Below are 15934 nucleotides of genomic sequence, written 5' to 3' on the forward strand. Positions count from 1 at the left end.
TGAATGTGATATTTTATCACTTATTTTGGGACATGTGATTGTTTATCACTTATTGAGGTCGAATGCAGTATGAGATATGTACACGTATGTATGGTATCATGGAAGAACTTAGACTTAGTCTATTTATAGAAGCAACCATGATACCCGGATGATAAAAAGCATAAACCCCGAATATCTCAGAACCTCGGCAATCTATCAAACGAAATTTCGGTACCAAGACCATATGCCAATGAACGGTTCCCACGCGGTTTTCAGTCTGTTATGTTTATATCTCCTGCATACTTTAAAATGATCGTGAGTCTACCGGTACATCATTAGAAGAGCTACTTATCATTTTCTTTTTCTTTTGATTTCTGGAAACATGTTTCAACCGACCTCTGATGTAATATCACTTTCCCTCATATTACCAAGAAACTCATTTTTGTTTTTCTATTGTTTTTGTGTTTTTCTGGATTTTACTCCCCCTTAAATGCAGAAAGTAAATAAATTAAAGACATATTTTTGTATTTTTGAGATTTTTCAATGTTTTTGTATTTTTCTTGAAATTTTCTCCCCCTAAAATTCAAAAATAAAAAGAAATGAAAATATTTTTGGATTTTTGATTTTTAGAAAAATATTTACAAAAACGATTTCATGATGTTAGTTACTCTTGCTTCACCTTAATGCCGTTTACCAAAAGTAAAAAATCAAATCTTGATTTATCAAATGCTTTGGTAAAAAGGTCGGCACGTTGGTGGTCGGTATGAATATGAACCACATCGATAAGTCTCTTTTCAAAGCAATCACGTATGAAGTGATATTTAATATCGATGTGCTTCGTTTTCGAGTGCTGTACTGGATTTCTAGTGATCTGTAAGGCAGCCTCATTATCAACATAAATAGGAGTAGTTAGGAATTCAAAACCGTAGTCCCGCATCTGTTGTTGGATCCATAGAACCTGGGAGCAGCAACTAGACGCAGCAATGTATTCTGCTTCACATGTAGACGTAGCCACACATGTCTGCTTCTTGCATTGCCAAGTGACTAGGCGATTGCCTAAGAACTGACATCCTGCTGTAGTTGATTTTCCATCTTTCTTGCAGCCGCCGAAATCAGAATCACTGAAAGCTATAAGATCGAAGTTATCATCCTTAGGATACCATAACCCGGTGTCAGGGTAAGTCTTCAGATAACGAAAGATCCTTTTGACAGCAGCATAGTGAGAGACCTTCGGATTCGCTTGATACCTAGCGAGAAGACAAGTTGGATACATGATGTCGGGTCTTGATGCGGTGAGATACATTAACGATCCGATCATAGCACGATAGAAAGAAGAATCCACAGCATCTCCTTCGTCATCCGGAGTAATTCCATGATTCTGAGGAAGAGGAGTAGAAATAGGTTTCGCATCGGACATCTGGAACCGGCTCAAGATGTCCCCGACGTACTTGGTTTGATGAATAAAAATTCCAGATTCGGATTGATTTACTTGCAAACCCAAGAAGAACGTCATTTCACCCATCGCACTCATTTCGAATCGATCCTGCATCACCTTTTCAAATTCTTTACACAACTTATCATCGGTAGAACCAAAGATAATGTCGTCGACATATACTTGTACCAACAGAAGATCTTCACCATTCTCTTTAATGAAGAGGGTACAGTCGATCAAACCTCGTCGAAAACCATTGTTGAGCAGATAGGTAGACAACGTTTCATACCAAGCCCGAGGTGCTTGATGAAGACCATATAACGCCTTGTTGAGAAGTAAAACCCTGTCAGGATGTAATGGATCTTCAAACCCCGGTGGTTGCTCGACATATACTTCCTCCTCGACTACTCCGTGTAGAAAAGCACTCTTAACATCCATCTGGTACACCTTAAATTTCTTGAAAGATGCGTAGGCTAGAAAGATTCTAATAGCCTCCAGACGTGCAACAGGAGCATACACTTCATTGTAGTCAATTCCTTCAACCTGACTAAAGCCTTGCACCACTAACCTTGCCTTGTTTCGGACAACAACCCCACGGTCGTCCTTTTTGCACTTGAACACCCAGCGAGTTCCGATTTTCTTGTAGTTATCGGGCCTATCAACCAATTTCCATACGCCCAGTTTCTCAAACTGCTGAAGTTCTTCCTGCATTGCTTCCACCCAAGAATCATCCTTCAATGCCTCTTTCCAAGATTTAGGTTCTTCTTGGCTAACGTAGCAGGCAAAGGACCATTGATTCTGTTGTCCCGATTCTCGTATCTCAGCATACAAGCCAGCATTTTCGTTGTTTCTGATTTGATTTCTTGTCCTTACACCACTGAGAACATCACCTATTATATTCTGCTGAGGATGAATGTTATGAATTCGGGTTTCAGTGACTTGAGGAACTTCAACATTTGACCTCAAGTTAGTGATATTTAAATTCCCGATATCATTTTGAAGCTGGTGAGTAGTAGACGATGATGCATTTTCTTCTTGAATAATAGGAGCAGACACTGGATCCGTTGCTTCTGAAGTACCTTGCACCGGAGCCCGTGTTTCACCATCATTAGCATCAACAAACTCCTCATCTTCCGATGACACATTGTAGTCGACAGCATCATTAAACACCTCATTTGAAACGAGATTGTTGACAGAAGATGTTGCTTGTGAGTCAACAAGGATTGGGCGAACCAGCTGAGAGCCAGTCGCGTTCTCGCTTTCAGACAACATTTGAGCTATTGCATTATCATCGTCAAATGTCGGCAGATTAAAAGAGTCGAAAAGACCATCATAGTCGAACATCCAAGGATCACCAGAAGGCTTTGGAGGATTAGAATATCTCTGGACTCTTACTTCACCCCATTCTTCAATCCTTTTGGTAGTTAGGTTCCATACTCGCAGATTAGGAGTAGCATACCCAAGGAAGTAACCTTCGATAGCTTTGGCACCAAATTTCCCATCAGGTTCAATCATGGTACATGGTGCACCAAAAGGTTCGAGATATTCCAAGTCTGGAGTCTTCTTGTGAAGGAGTTCGAAGCATGTTTTCCCGTGTCTTTTCACTGTAAGAACCCTGTTCAATGTGTAACAAGCCGAGGCAACAGCTTCAGTCCAGAATCGAACTGGAAGCTGAGACTCGACTAACATGGTTCTGGCAGTCTCTATCAAGGTTCTGTTCTTTCTTTCAGCGACCCCATTTTGTTGTGGCGTATACCGAGAGCTGTACTCGTGAAGGATTCCTTTTGCAGCACAAAATTCATCCATAACTCTATTCTTGAACTCGGTACCATTGTCGCTTCGGATTCTTCTCACCTTTAGATTATACAGATTTTCTAACAAGGTGATCAATTTCTTCAGAATCTCAGGAGTTTCACTCTTGTGAACCATAAAATCAACCCATGAATATCTTGAGTAGTCATCAGTAACTACCAAGCAGAAGACTTCTCCATGCACACTCTTGTGTTTGACTGGGCCGAAAAGGTCCATATGCAAACGCTCAAGTGGCATGTTGACAGTGTTTACTTTCTTCAGTGGGTGAGATTTCTTGGTTTGCTTTCCCTTTTGACATGGCACACAGACATCTTGGAGCTGAAAGTTCTTCACATTAACACCTCTCACCAGATTGTTTTTGACTAGGTGATTCATTTTTCTAAGGTGAATGTGACCCATTCGTCTGTGCCAAGAGATCGTCTCCTTTTCAGTGGCTTTTGAAATGAAACAAGTGACTTGCTTGGACTGAGTAATAGCTTGGCTCATATCAAGGACATATAGATCATTCACCCTTGGAGCCGATAAGAGAATCCATTCAGGAGGGATCTTGAAACCCGGCTTCAGCACATAACAACCGGCATCATCAAAATGCACGGTGAACTTCTTGTCGCAGATTTGAGAAACACTCAAGAGATTGTGATCCAATTGTTGTACATAATTGATCTTGTCAAAGCTCACAATCCCATTAGAAATTCTTCCCTCGCCGGAAATGTAACCTCCCTTGTCACCTGCAAATGCGACATATCCGCCTCTGATACTTCTCACATCGAACAGAAGACGATAGTCTCCAGTCATGTGCCTGGAAGCTCCACTGTCGACAATCCAAAGACTATTAACAGTTCCTCCTGGAGCCGCCTGCACATACAGTTAACACATCAGATTGAGAGGGGGACCCAAGCCTTTGTTGACTTGGGTCGTCCTTGATCATCAAGGAAAGTGATCTCTATCACTTGATGATTAGGAAATAAAACTTCTGGTGCTCCCCCTGAATTCAATACCTGCTTTTGTTTCCAAGCTTGTGGCACTTTACCAGTATTTGAATTAAACATTTTTGTATTTACTGGTTTTACGTTTGCAGACTTAGCTTGTACAGGTTTTGCATCCTTGACCTCAGATTTCAAGGCCTTCTCAATTACCTTTTTGTTCTTTTGTTTTTCTTTCTTTTCCCTTTCTTGTAAGACACGCGGGTCTTGTTTAGGGGAAACTGGTTGTTTTTGGTAATTGTTTTCATGGGGAACACTTCCTTTTTCTTTCAACTTCTTCAAATATGGGCAATATCTTACGATGTGCCCAATTGTTCCACATTCAAAACACATTCTCCGCTCTACAAACCTCGGAGAACTGTGTTGATGACTCGACTGAGAACCAGAAACTGAACTTTGTGGTTTAGATGTGCTAGGACCTAAGTCACATCCGTTTGTGTGTTGGGTATAATTGTTTTCATCATTTCTCTTTAAAATTCTAACTTGTTTTATGAATTCAATGTTAGATTTATTTTGAAATGTTTCCAATTTGTCCGTACCCTTTGACTCGACAAAGTTCATTTTCTGTTCTCCTTTCTTGACAGAAGCTCTCTTGTTTTGCACCCTAGGAACCTTAGGTTGCTCAACCCTAGATTGTAGAATTTTGGGTTGTGCAGCCTTAGGTTGAGGAGCTTTAGACTGTTCAACCTTAGGTTGTTGAACCTTTGGTTGTGCAGTTTTAAGCTGCTGTACCTTTGGTGCTTGTGCCTTTTGAGCTTTCTTTTCCTGTACCTGCTCTTTACCTTTTCCAGAATTCACTTGTTGTTTTCGCTCATTTGACAATTTTTGATTTCCGTATTGTTTTCTAATTACTTCACACGGAACGGGTTCACATTGGGTGACCGTAATTTTGTTACCCTTGTTTCCCAAAAACTTGTCAGTTCTTCCTTCAAAAATTTTCTCAATTAACTCTTGATTTACGTTTTTGATTGGAAAATCCTTGTCAGAATAAATTTTACTGTCTCCCTTGAGCGTATACAACAAGTTATTCGTTTCACTGCTAGGTACACTGGGTTTCATTGCCTTTGGTGTTTCAGCCTTACTCGGTTTCACTGCTGGATCACACAAGATGTGATTCTCAACTGGAATGTCTGGTGTAACCGAGTTAGACTGTGACCTCACAATTTCTTCAGATTCATCGTCTGAAGAGTCAGCATCCTCAATGATGGGAGGACTCTGTTCCTTTTCACACGATGAATTTTCCACATTCTCAGAAGCTGATTGTTCCGAGGAAGATGTACCAGTTTTGAACCCGAGGCCTGCAGCAAAGTCATCTCGCGCAAGTGGCACAGTAGGTTCAAAACGGGGCATATCCTCGTCATCAGGCTGTTTTGAATAATTGTGGCTCATTGGGGGAGGACATTTTTTGTATCCAATACACTTTTTATCCCCCTTTTCTTTTTGAACACTGATGATGTGATCCAAAACAAAACGGGAATTGGAATAACTGTCCAATTTCTGCTTGATTGCATCACACTCGCATCGAGCTGTAGCTAACTCCACCATTTGTTTCTCAATTGTGTCAATTAAGTTATTATTAGCATGTTGTTTTCTCAAAACAGCTTTTTGTAATTCAGAAACATCATGTTTTAATGACTTAATTGTTTCTTTAAATTCCTTTTCATTTTTGGTTAAAAAGAAGTTAGCTTCAGATGCTTTGGCAAGATCAACAATCAGTTCTTGATTGTGTTTTTGTGTGATTTCAAACAAACTTTCCTTTTCTGCATATTCTAGACATTTAGCACATTCAACAGCAGCAGAAACAGAGTCAGGTTTAGAATCACATACCTGTGAGGTTTGTCCTTCAACATGAGCCATGAAGGCTGTAAGAAAAGAGAAAGATCCGTCTTCAGAGAAAAATTGAGAAAGCTTCTCAGAAGTTCCAGCAGCTTTCTGGCACAGAATAGACTTTCTCTTGCATAATGCTTCAGCATCAGCCAATAATTCATCAACCTCCAGATCTAAAGCATCACTTGACATATCACCAGTATCAAGTGATTCACCATCAACACTTCCACTGTAACCCGAGCTATCTTCATCTTCTGAAGATTCGCCAGCAGACACGGGTTCTTCAACCTTTTCAACTACCTTGGCATAACAAGCTGTGCCACCATTACCTCCATTACCTCCTTCTCCAAGCTGAACACTCCAGTTACAAATCTCATCAGCTTGAACAACTAATCCTCTGTGGGGATTAGAGTTTGCGGATCCAGAAGTATTTCCTCCCACGGGAACTAATTGTCTGTCAGAATTGTTCTGTTGTTGCTGAGGCTGTCTTGAATTCCTAAAAGGATTCTGATTGCCTTGCTTGGGTGGCTTCTGACATTCCCGTTTGAAATGACCCTTTTCTCCACAGTTGAAGCAGGTGACAGCATTTTTATCAAAACCATACTTGGTGTTGTTGTTGCTTTCCAAGCTGGTTCTTCCTGTTCTCTCCATAAACTCTTTAGCTCTACGAATGGCACTAGCAAGGGCCCACTTTATATCCATCATCTCAAACTCTTCTTTGTCAATTTGCTGGTAATCTTCGTTGGTTAGATTGATGTTTCCAATCTGACCTGCAACCATCCCACAATAAGCACTAACCAAGGTGTTTAGCATCTCCATATGTTCCTTGGCTATCTCAACACTGACTTTAGAAAAATTTGAAGTATCCAATCTGACAGTGTTCGGATTGGAAGTAGCTTGAAAGCTTGAAGAACTTCCATAAAATCCTTGTTGTTGTGCCTGTTGCTGTTGATCTAGGAAAGATGGTGGAGTGAACTGTGGAGCTGTCTGTTGCATATACTGCTGTTGTTGAGAAGAAGAAGAATCTGGTCTTGAGATCATAGTATATGCTGATGGATCAAACTGATCTGCTGTGGACGGTCCGGAATTAGAAATGAAGGCAGTTTGCAGCTTAGCATGTTGAGAAGCTGGCTTTTCTCCACTAATACCACCTGCAATCCCAAAATACATCTCTGGATTCTGAGGAGTGACTGTTCTTTTCGCCTTGAGCTTTTCTTCAACATCTTTGTTTTCTAACTTCTGAATAAGCTCATAAACGGTAATCGTATCCAGAACACCATTTTCCTTGAGGATTTCAAGATAACTGCTCCACTTTGCTGGTAAGCTATCAGCAAATCTCTTCACTAGTTCTTGTGGGGAGGCAGTGACTTTGAAAGCAAACATTTCACTCAGCAGATGGTGAAATCTTGTAGATAACTCAGCTAAACCCTCATTCTCCATGCATGTAAAGCCTTCAAATTCTTTCTTCAGCAGCTCTTGTTTAATCTTCCTTGATTGAGCATTTCCTTCACATCTCAAAGTTAACATATCCCACAAGCTTTTAGTCGTTGTGCAGTAAACAAATTGGTGGTATATGTCTTTATGAAGAGCTTGCGTAAGAATCATGAATGCCTTCTTTTCTAATTCAAACTTCTTCTTGTCGTCATCAGACATGGTGCTATACGTTTCTGGATTTGATCCTGCAACTTCTAATTCATTTTCAAATGGAGTGAAGAAACACATCCAGAGATCTTGACCTTGCCCCTGTACATACGTTCTTAGCCTTTCCTTCCACCATCCCCAGTCATTGATATGATTCAATTTTGGTGGTTTTGTACTTGTACCGGTTTCACTATCGTTCTGCATCATGGCTTGAATGCTGTTGCTTTGATTTGTAACTAACGCCCACTGACTTGCAGTTATCATTGCAGTTTGAGGTGGAGCGATAGCCCGCATCCATGCATTCTTATCGAAATCTGACGCAGATTGCGTAGAGGATGATTGTGGATTCAAGGTTGTTGTCGTCCATGCGGATGGGTCCCATTGACCGTTTGTACCCATTTTCTATTTTAATATATTCTGTGAAAATTAACTTAATAAAAAGTTGATTTTCACAAACTATGTTAAAAGTTTCGAAGGATAGCAAGCAGCCGAAGGATTGAGGATCGAAAGACCTGAAATTCACAACTGTTAAGTCTAAACAATTAAGACTCGAAGGATCCACGAAAGATCACACCTGTTCGAAGGATCAACAGTGTCGAAAGATTACTGTTGAGATTCGAACGATGACCTCGAAGGCTAACCTTGAAAGATTCACCTTCACGAAGGATCCTTATCTTTCGAAATGAACAGTGACTCGAAAGATGATCTTTCAAAAAGATTCCTTGACTCGAAGGATAACCTGCTGACTTCGAAGGATGTTCGAAGGATGGCTATCTTTCGAATCTCCTAGTTCGAAGGATATCTTTCGAGTTCGAAAGTTATCTTTCGACGGTTCTGACACAAGTACAGAAGGTACAAAAGTTGGTGAAAAGTTGATGTGGTTGGTGACCAGCTTTCGACAAAGAGGTATGATCTGACAACCACTTTTTCAACACAGTTTTGACTTTTGAAAATAATACCCAAAAAGAACTTTCTTATCCACACCAATGGCAACCGGAATTTGACCGGAATACTAGCCGGAGAACAGAAATTCTTTCGGATATGCTTTTTATGTTACCCAAACCTTCCCGTAACACACCCGGTTAGCTTAGAACACGTTTTTTAAGGTTAAATATCCAGAAAACACACTAAAAACGGGTGCTAAACCAAGAAACTTTTTGTCCAAAAACTACCAAGTCTTGCACAAAAACCCGGTTTTAACAAGGAAAAGAGCCACGGCTCTGATACCACTTGTAGGTCCCTCGGAGGTTGAGGTTTAACCTATTCCTTGTTATGTTTAACCCACTAGCAAGTGCGGAATCCAAGCTAGCAAGCAAACCGGAGTTTATATGTAAGCAAAGTGAACAAGAGAAAGAGTAGACAAGCAAGTATCAAAGTTTTCTCTTGTATTTCAGTGGACACGGTTACAGACCTTGACCAAACTGAAAATACACTCTAACAAAGACCTGGGTTTCACACACAAAAGCTCTCTATCAAGAACACACACTTTGGACAGAAACTTATCAGAACTACTGTGAAAGTGAAACCCTTCATGGATATATATACCCAAAACAGATTCCCATGCACGAAGGATAGACATTCTGATCGAAGGATTATCTGTCGACCAGAAAGCCATTCGAAAGATCTCGAAGGATCTAAGCATACCTCGAAGGATTGTATATCCTTCGAGGTCCACAGAGATACTTCGAAGGACATCTTTCGAAGTCATCGAAGGATACTAAACATCCTTCGATGACATCCTTCGTGGCATATCATCTTTCAACTACTAAGTGTTCAAGTTTGGCCAAGTCAAACCAGGAGGATGGTTGACTTGGTCAAACAACACATTACAATACATAAACACACATAAAGGACGTAAATACAACGACAAAAGACATCGTTTTATACATTACAAAATATAGACAAAGTACAGACACAAAGTGCACCAACACAAAAGTATCAACCATCTCCTGAAATTAAATTATGGCATTTATGTTTAACAAACCCGTGACTAAAGAACGTGAAGAGATACTTTCTGTCTTTTGCACTCCTGAGTGTAGAGAAAGAAATGAGGCATATCGGTTCCACAACGCTGAGCTAATTCAAGATTACAAAGATATTAAAAATAAAAAGAGTAAATTACAAGTTTTGTCCTTTATGTTTACCTCAAATTGCAGGCGCTGTCCTTTTGGCCAAAAGTTTACAGGCGGTATCCTTAACCTTTCAAAATCTTGCATGTTTTGTCCTTTAGCCCAAATCTGGTTAGAAATCTCAGTTAAAAACTGTCATGTACAGTGCACATGAGGCTAAAATAGTAATTTCTCTCTCAACCCCTCCTATTCCCAATTTATAACCCTCACCAACCCCTCAATACCCTATCACTCTAAACCTGTGATCAAATAACAACCACCGCCATCCCCTCATCTTTAATTCATCTATAAGAAACCTGAAAAAAAAATCCCGAAAATACAAACCAGTGGATGGAATATGTTAAAAACATGGCTTTGGTGGTATAAAAACTCAATTACGGTCGTAAACGAGATTCGTAAAAACCTATTTCAAATCACCACCACCGCCGTAAACCGTAGTTTCATCAGATTAGGCTTCAATGTCGGCTTCTTCTCCTCGTACAGCAAGTCCATGGGGGTTTTCTTTTTAATTCCCTCAAATTTCTTTTTTTTTCTAGGTAACCGAAGCAGTCACGATGCGTTGACTGTAGACGACGCCGTTGGCTTTACAAGAATATTTTTTTACCAAAACAGAGCCTTGTCTGCCCAGTTGATTTTGATCCCAGTTCACTATGAGCCTTGTCTGCCCAGTTGATTTTGATCCCAGTTCACTACAATTAGCAATAATGATGAACAATTTGTATCGTTCTGATGATTAACTCGTCTTGAACCAATATCAGAATTTTTTTTCTTACCAAAACCGAGCCTTGTCTGCCATTTGATTTTAAATACAATTCATTAAAATTAACAATAAATAATGAATACAAGCTTTAAATATACATATGTATTCTACTGGACCATTATGGCTTCCGAATAAAACACAAATTTTAGCAATCATGTTGTTCTAGGATTACGAATTTCATATTTTATGGAATTGATGTGGACATAAAATGGAAATAAAAATTAGATTATAGAAGGAAGTGTTGCAGGTGTGGGTTTGGGTGGGGACAGAACTGGGTGGTTGCAGACTTGCAGGGGGGGGGGGGCTGTAGGTAGAAGTGGGTAGTGGTGTGGAGATGGAGGGGTTGGGTGGCCACTTCTTTAGTTATTGAGGGATTGATGAGGGTTATAAATAGTGAATAGAAAGGGTTTAGAGGGAAATTACTATTTTACCCTCATGTACATTGCACATGACAGTTCTTAACTGAGATTTCTAACCAGGTTTGGTCTAAAGGACAAAACGTGCAAGATTTTGAAAGTTTAAGGACACAGCCTGTAAACTTTTGGCCTACAATTTGATGTAAACATAAAGGACAAAACTTGTAATTTACTCAAATAAAAACTTTACTTTGGCTAAAAATGAAAAAACTTTATAAAGAAAAAATTGAAGCCCAAAGGAAAGATATCATTCAGTTAAAAGAAGATCTCAGCGCTAAGAATTGTAATGTTTTAGATGCTCTAGCAACAATTAGTGACTTGACCAAAGAGCTAGAAGACTTAAAGTTGAAATATCAGGTTAATGAAATTAATGTTAAAAAGTATGACACTTCTAGTAATTTGGTCAAGAACATTTGTAATATACAACTAGCGTACAAAGAAAAGAAAGAGGCTGGATTGGGATACACTAAAACTCCTCCTCCATACAATCATAATTATACTTACATGCCGTTCACGGAAGAGGAGTTAATTAATGAGGGCAAGATGACTTATGGTCCAAAAACTGATAAGTCATCAGTCAACAACAGATATGTTGGTAATAAACAGTCAGCCCCGTCAATAAATTTTGTCTCTAAAGGAAATGTTGATCCTAACAAATCGTTTACATGTGCAGAAGAAAAGGTAGACTTGAAATGTGAAGACACTCTTGGGGGAGAACAAGCTTTAAATTCTGATTTACCTAAAAATTGTTTTGATGAAACTAATCCTGACCTTATTTTGGGACAAAGTATTTTTAATATGTTTCTTTCTTTGGCGTCTAATGGGCCTGATGTTTTGGGCAAGACTGATGATGTTTGTGTTGAATCTGTGAACATTGAGTCTGGTGATGAATTTTCTCTAGTTAATGATTGTGAATGTGATGTTTCTAACTCTTCAGTTGATGATAGTGTGACAGGTGAGGTCCCTCAGGATACATTCAGTGATACCACTGAAATTCCTTCCCAAGAAAATCAAGAATGTCCTGATTCTTCTTCTGAATCGGTCTCAGTGGACGTCCCTAATGTTGAATCTAGTGGGACCCCATTGGAAATCGTGACTGAAAGCAGACCTCAAGTAGATTCACATGATACATGTGTTGACGAAACATGTGTTGATGAAACCTCATCTTCTTCATCTTTTGAAATTAAAACTAAACCTGATTTTGTAAAAGAAGAAAGGGGAGTTGAAATAAATGAACAGTCACCGACAAATGTTTCTGAAATTAAAGTTAAAACAGAAACTAAATCGTCTATTCAAAATGATCATGATAAAATCGTAAAAGACGAAAAGCATCATCCGTTTGAATCTCATGCTTGTGCTAGTTCTGATCAACAGGTACAGAAGAACTCAAAAAAGGCACATGGAACACAAGCAAAGAAATCAAAGCAAGCTCGTTCATCTAAACCAATCAAATCAGCTACTGCTGCTAGCTCTTCGAATCTCCATACATTGAAGTGACAAACATGTTTCAACTGTGGAATTCCTGGACACATTGCTAGAAATTGTGTTCGTCGTCCAAAAACGCAACAAAATGTCAACACTCACTCTTGTGCTGATGTTTGTGAGCCGGTTCACAACACACAAAAGGAGCCAAAACGAGCAGATCAAAGTCGAGGATATAAGAAGTCTGCTTATCAAAGACAATCACGATCCTATAAGGCTCATGACAAGGTGATTGAAAGCTCCAATCAGGGAGAAAAGACGAAGAATGGTGCTCAAAGCAACAAGACTTCTACAACCAGCTCATACAAGTACCCAAATTCGTCTTCGTCTGAAAGTAAAGTGCAGGCGCATCCAACGCAAAAAGGACCGGTTGTTCCTTTAGGACCTGCTAGAGCAAATCAAGCTGCTCAAAACGTCTTTCCGATGAAAAGACAAATGTGCTACAACTGTGGCATTGCGGGTCATATTGCTAGAAACTGCACAAGGCGTCCCTACGTATCCTACTATATGCACAATCAGAGGGTTACACCAAAGGATAACAATCATTCCAAGCCGATGAAGGTATCATCACCTAAGGCAATGAAGAATGTGAATCCCAAGGTTAAACCATCTGATGGGGATTGGAACGCTGCTAAAAACAAACGCAAGGCTGTTCAAGAACAAAAACGTGTTTCTAAAACTAACAAACCTGAAACAGCTAAAGTTGCTCAACCGAAGGCAACAAACACGTTTGTTAAACCAAAACAGATTTGGAAACCCAAATCTAAAGCAGCAACGTCTCCAATCCTTGAAATGAAAGGGGACTTGTGTTTAAAGGACGTGTCTTATTTTGATGCTTCAGGAAATCCCAGGACCACGTTGGCCTGGGTACCCATGTCTTACTAATCTCCTTATTTTTCAGGAACAACTAAGGATGAGCTGTTGACAATCTCTGGAATGTTGATAGCGGTTGTTCCAGAGATAAAAACGGGTAACATTTCACTGTTGCAAAAAGTTCAAATTTTTTTTTACAGATGATATGTTTCCTTTGGAGGAGATTAGAGAAATAAGATAAGATCAGCAAAAGGTACCGTTTAAATTCAGTACTTTCATTTGAATATTGATTAGTCTTCAATCTGATGACAGATCGGTTAAGCAAAAATATTTTTTTCTTTTTTAGTTCATTATTTTGTATATAAAGTGTCCTTTCTCTAGTAAATGGTAAATTTGCGCAAAAATACAAGATTTATGCACAAATTTAGGGGGAGGGACATATAGATAGATATAGAGTTTTAGGGGGAGAAAACTCAGAAAAGAAAAATACAAAAAGAGTTTGCTGTATATATAAGTATTGTTTTAGGGGGAGAAAATGAGAAAAAGACAAAAACATTAGAAAAATGAAAAAGCCAAAAAGAAAGATTGCATGATATGGGAAGTGAAATAAATGTTTGTGTTAAAGGGTTTGACTAACACATGTAAGGTGCCATAGCTGAAAAGACTAGGATCTACTGCGATATGTCGATAGGCTTGACGCTCAAAATGATAAAAGATACTAAGTGATATAAACATAACGAACTATGTACCATGTGGGTAACATACCAACGGCGTATGATTTTATGGTCTTAAAACTTGCGTTGATAGATAGCCAACGTCTGAGGTTTCGGGTCTTTATATTGATGAATCATCCGGGGATATCTTGGCTGTCATTCTGTTGCATCCAGATTATATGCAGACCTAGACACAGTCAGGATATCTTAAAAGATCCCAAAGAGGACAAAAACCCTAAGGAATCAAATCTCAAAATGAGAAAATTCCCAATGCTCAAAGAGCCAAATTCGTACCAAAATGGTATTTGCCTCGCCCTCGTTGGACAAAATCATTGGTCGCTCTGCTGTACGAAAGTACTGACCTGTCACCAATGGTCTAATGTTGTAAATCAAAAAGGATGACATCAGTATACTCACCTGCTACGATGAATCGTTGTGCTTACCTTGATCGCAGGGGTATGCCTTGGAATGGGACACACAGGTATAATAGTATAATATTACCTTAATCATATCACGAAGTTAAAAAAATTGAAAGTTGAGCCTTAAAGTTTAAGTGGACAAACATATTGGCAATCGCGTAGACCGGTTTGATTAGGCTCGTAACAAAAAGTGTTCCTTAGTCTGCCTGAGAACGAATTTTGATCCCATTGCAATTGTAATTGTATATTATGGTAGTTGTTTATATTTTGAGTTCTTATTTGTTTCTAGTTCTTATAAAAAAATAGAAAAATTCAAAGTTCTTATTTGTTTCTAGTTCTTAAAAAAAATAGAAAAATTCAAAAATTCAAAAATAGTGTCTTGTTTTTCTATAAAATCAAAAATCCAAAAATAGAGTGTTTATTTGTTTTCTTAAAAATTAAAAATATAACCGTTCTTGAAGATTTGACTGATCATCAAAAGTTGAAAGAATTTGAATTGTGAAATCTGAGTATAAGTACTTGGATGTACCTAGTGCTCATACGGTACTCTCCCTGTTGTGTAAGAAATGTTTGCTTATGAGTTTGTGAGCATGTGCAGAACTTGATTTTTATCAAGAACAGGGGTTGATGAGGAATGAGATGCTGTTAGTTGCTGAAGAAGCCTGAAGCAGCACAACAACAAGATGTACCTGAGTCAGAAGAACCGGATACGAAACGCCGTCTGACAGTGAAAGTACATTTGAAGAAGTACCTGTGAACCTGCTTGAAAGACAAAGATTGAAGAAGAAAAGAGCTGCTGAGAATCCTCCTCTCACATTCTTTCTAACAAAGAATTTCAAGCTAAAGCTGATCGAGATCCTGATATGAAGCTAACCACAAGAGCTGAAGAAAGAGACCCAGTGCAAAGAGTTTAGAAGTCAAGAACTTCCACAACATCTGTAGCATAGCAACAACCATAGATTTCGTTGAAGACGTTGCTGAATTCAAGTTATGAAGACAATTTGATGGCATCAGTCTAGGGGGAGATTGTTAGGCCCTAAAGTGTGAGACTGACGTATCAAATTAACATAACGGGCTATGGTTACGAACTGGGTCTTACCGGGTTAGTTTATATTAGGTTTTGGATCTTTATAGGTCACTTGGGCCAAGCTTTAGGCCATGTGGGCCAAGCAGGCCCAAGGGGAGCCCATGTAGGGAATTGGGCTTAAGTTAGTATAAAAACAAGTTTCCAACTTGTTTTTTGGGTTGACCTTCTTGAAGCCTCGTTTACACTAATTCGTTAGAGTTAGAGAGAGGCGATTTGATTTGTTGGTGTAGGAACTTGTACCAGACGATTTTGCTAGTTGATAGTAATAGAATCGTGTGCAAGTTTGAAAGGTGATTCGGTTTGTTATTATTTGTTTTCATCCCATTTCTTGAATCACCTATTGATTGGATTACGCACAATTAATAGGTTGTTTGATATCATTGAAAGATCCGGTTTACGGGACTTACAGTTGATTAGCATAAAATGCGGCTTGGGGTGTTG

This window comes from Helianthus annuus, chromosome 13 (genome assembly GCF_002127325.2).
Source record: "Helianthus annuus cultivar XRQ/B chromosome 13, HanXRQr2.0-SUNRISE, whole genome shotgun sequence".
Taxonomy (NCBI): domain Eukaryota; kingdom Viridiplantae; phylum Streptophyta; class Magnoliopsida; order Asterales; family Asteraceae; genus Helianthus; species Helianthus annuus.